The sequence below is a fragment of the Teleopsis dalmanni genome, chromosome 2 (genome assembly GCF_002237135.1).
Source record: "Teleopsis dalmanni isolate 2A chromosome 2, ASM223713v2, whole genome shotgun sequence".
NCBI classification, from domain to species: domain Eukaryota; kingdom Metazoa; phylum Arthropoda; class Insecta; order Diptera; family Diopsidae; genus Teleopsis; species Teleopsis dalmanni.
In genome coordinates, this window is record NC_051847.1 from 20,734,961 (window position 1) to 20,739,562 (window position 4,602).

A 4,602-nucleotide genomic window follows, 5' to 3' on the forward strand; every position below is an offset into this window, starting at 1 on the left:
TAATCTATCAATAAATTTACTCACACAATTCGCCTGAAATGTGTTTAAATTAATTTATATTATTTTATTTATTCATTTCGATTAAATTACTGTTAAGACCCACTAATATAATATAGAGAATATTCTTATATTTATTAAGAATATTGAATATTTATAGGTCATAGTCCTTTATACTTTTAATATCTAATATTAAACATTTAATCAAGTGTATTTTTGGGTTGACTATGAAGCTTTTTCGGATACCACCAAATATCCGTCATTAGTGGTTTTTTGAAATATCTATAGGTCTGTTTGTCCGTGTATAACTTTTTGGACTGATAGTTTCTAAAGTTAAATCCTGTCAGCTTTAAAAAGTATGGTTTTAAATTTAAATATTTCCGCATTATTTACTTTTTTTTATTTGAATATAACGCAGGACTTAGTATTATTGTCATAAAATATAAATTTCATTTTTATTAAATATATTTGTTATTGTTATAGATTGATAGATCTATGATAGATTTCTTGCCAGAATATAATATTAAATATCTTTGGTAAGTTTGAGAAATATTTAAGCAAAAAACTTACTGATATAGTGAAATATCTAAAATGCTTAATATGTTGGACTTATGTGGTACATCCTTTTTTCTATATATTCTCTATTTTTCTTTATGCAAATGCATTTTTGCAGATTGAATGTAGTTATTCTCACAGTAAAATTCATTCTTTCTTATAGAAGATATACAATTTTTGAAATTATAACATTTTTTCCACATCAGAGGTGTGTTCTAGACACCACAAAAAATTTTTTTTTTAATTTCATTCCATTTCCAAAACCCAAAGAGGTTTAGACCATATATATATATGAATATATATACATACATATATTAAATCTATTTAAATTAGAGGTATTATTCCTATTTCATATTATTTAATTACATTTTCCTTAGAATACTTTAAGTTGAAAAGTAAAAAAATTATGCCCCGGGTGAGGCTCGAACTCACGACCTTAAGATTATGAGACTTACGCGCTGCCTACTGCGCCACCGAGGCTATGAGTCATCTATGTTTATTTCTATATATAAATGTAAAATATTCTAAATGCATTTAATTCTAAAAAAGTTCTATTCTATATTTCCACACAAAACAGTTTTATCCATAAATATTAATAATTTTATAATATTCTTAATAAACACAAAAAATTTTATTTTGATACAAAATAAGAATATAGAATAATTTTACATTTTTAAGTATAGTAACAGTTAATATCTAACCACATTTATAGAAATGATATGAAATTAAAATAAAATATTAACAATTAAACCGTGTGCTAGTTCGAGTAAATTGAGGTAAATTAATTACATTTTCCTAGGTATTTTTTGGACTGCACATATGTAAATATTTATTATTTATAGCACTTATTTATTATTTTTGGTTACAAGTTTTGAAATATATTTATTTATTTATTAAACATCTTATAAAATTTTCACAATAGTAACATGTAATTTACCTAATTTTTATCTAACTTACCCAACTCGAAATTCAGGTACATACCAACATTCGCTGCCATACCGACAGAATTTACTATTTCCCTCAATTTACCATGAATTTACTTGAACTCGCACACGGCCTAAAATATATATAAAAATAAAGAAAATTAAATAATTTTTCTTTTTTTTTTAAATATTTTGTGGTAACATTATACTGCATTGCTTTTTATTAAATTATTTAAAAATAACTTATAAGATTCATATCAACGTAATATAACAAAATGATGCCAGGTGCATTATTCTCCTAAAAGAAGTTACTTACTTTCCTGCTCATTTGAAGATATTCAAATCATAACTGTTCACTATTCAATCGTTTGGCATAAATTATAACAAAAAAGCTATATCAAGCATTTATTTTATAGCTGAACAGTATTATAGTTTAATCATACCCGACAACATTTTATTTGATACCACATTATCTCATATTTAAAATCATTTACCTTATTATTTATCTCAATAGTTCTGTCCATACCATCCTAGTTCTGCCATTGGGGATGCAACAAACTTAATATACTGTTGTACTTTAAAAAAGGTATATTATTCATCGCCGATAATAACTACTCATAGAAATGCGAATCACTAAATAGAAGCACTAAACAACTTTTAACTTTAAGACCCTGATGTCTATAAAAATATATATATGTATATCTATTTTATCATAACGATTATGATAATTGCAATGATTATAATAATTAAAACGATTATGTTTTCATAATGTTATTTTCATAAATAGTACAAGTAAACTAAGTCTGAGCAATAGATCTAAAAATATTTAAAACACAAACCGATAGTTCAGGGTTATAATTACTTAGTATATTAACATAAAAAACTAAACGATAGTTCAAAGTCATAATTATTTAGAATATAAATATATTGTAAAAATTTAATAGATAAAAAACTTCCACTCGGAAGGAAGAAAGCTAAGACTTGTAATAGGAAATAACAAGTGTTTCGTCGTCAATAATATTGTCGTGGAGTAAGGTCAGGTTCAGTAATTGCTTAAGTACTTTGTAAGAAAGCATCACCGACAGTTAAAAATAGAATAAATTGCAATTCTATATAAAAATAGAATTTCCGAAGGAAAGTAGCTACTTGCACGCTACGTAAATATGGAATGCAATTTTGTTTTCATAGAATAGCTTTTTAACTCTTATGATAAATAGCTATGTGAAATAATATATTAAAATAAATTTTCGATATGTTAGATTTATTAAAAAATTTAATAAAAATATTTAAATAATTATTTGAAAGCAATTAAAAAATCTTTTTTGACTCTTTTAAAAATTTTTAAAGTATTTTAATTCTCATATTAATTTATTATAAATTTTTTAACAGATGATTTTAATTAAAACTATTTTAAAACTATTAATTTAAAATATTATTATTATCATATTATTTTTTGCACACGATTTTGAGTAGTCTATGTAGCCTATATTATAAATACAGTTACAGTATTTTTTCTGTTTTTTTTTTTGTTTTAAATCTAGATATATATTTCTATTGATTAATGCTTATTTACAATTTAAAATCTTCATTTTTAATAGCACATAATGTATTTTAAATAATTTAGTGTTTTGAATTTCTTTTTAAATTGAATTTAGTTACATTTATAATCCATTTATTGCTATTAATATATATAATCCTATATATATATATATATATAATCCTGCAATTAAAATGATAATGTCGTCTTAATTGACACAAATTGCAAGAAATAATTACTTAATCGAATAAACGAAAGCCATCCTATGTTGAGGAACGCATTTTTAATACTTTACTAATTACTAAATACTAATTACTTGAAAGTGATGGATGATAAAAGAAAAATTTCTTTGCCAATAATGTTTGTAATATAATAAAAAGTATTACTAAATGAAAAATTAGTCAATTTTAAGACAAATTAAGTTTTGCGTACTAATTAGTAAAAATAATAAATCTTAAATTAATTCCTTGAACCAAAAAAGCAGTCTCCACATTTATGTTGAAAAAGACAAACCATATTGATTAATTTAGTATGAGTTTTGTATTTTAAATTGTGTAATTTTCTTCTATAATAAAGGCGACATCGCAACCTTTTTCTATATATCATAGAAGTCAAATTCATAACTCACATAGTTTAAGATAAAATACAATTAATACCGATTGTAGCGCTATGCAATAGGGAATGCAATAGTAAGCATTTCCCACATATGCTGAAAAAGTACAAATTGTATAATTTTTATCTATTACAAAGATGAAATCACAACCTTCCTCTATATATCATCGAATTCAAATTCATAACTCACAGCGTTTAAGATAAAATACAATCCATTAATACCGATTGTAGCGCAATGCAATAGGCTTACGTGTATGAAATGCACTTTGCACCAAACAGAAGTAATAATTTAAATGAATAACTGATCGTTTAACAGAAATGCTTTCATGTTCTATGCAAAAGTGATAAAAACAATGCATAAGTAAAATTAATATATATGAAATATATTTTAGAAAATATGTACTTGAAATTTCAAGAACATTTATAAATAGAAATTGATTGAAACAGAAGAAAATATGTGTTTTGCACTGCAATCAGTTAATTTAAGCTTAAATGATTGAATTTAGCATCCATACACTAAGTGGAAATTACATCGAATTTGATATAATAAAATGACACTCCAGCGACAACATCTTCTAATACCCGATGACACTGAACGTTGCCACACGTTCTTGAATTTATTGCTAATTTACTTCCTGTCTCAGCGACTGTCTGAATGCACGTAAGCGCATTTGTATGCTTGTGTGCCCGCCCAGTACGTTTTTATTGCCGCACTTGTTTGCGATGCTCTCTGAGCGAAGCCATAAATTGTTTCCGTTTAATGAGCGATTAACGATTTTTAATCGCTGTTATTAATGTAACTGTACAAAACCATGATTAAAATTACTTTTAAGTTGCATTTTAATATATTAATTAGTTGTAAAACTACAAAATATAAATAATTTGAGGTAATACTTTTAAAATTTTAATTAAAATGTCTTTAAAATCTTTTTATGTATTTTTTTTATATTACATACAATATACAGTGACATATAGTCA

At 24.4% G+C, this 4,602-nt stretch overlaps 1 non-coding gene across 1 annotated transcript; it reads right to left on the reverse strand.

The window, feature by feature from the left end:
* Positions 1 to 959: 959 nt before the first annotated feature.
* Trnam-cau lies at positions 960 to 1,032 on the reverse strand. The gene has a single exon. It is a non-coding gene; the product is annotated as a tRNA-Met (tRNA).
* Positions 1,033 to 4,602: the final 3,570 nt, after the last annotated feature.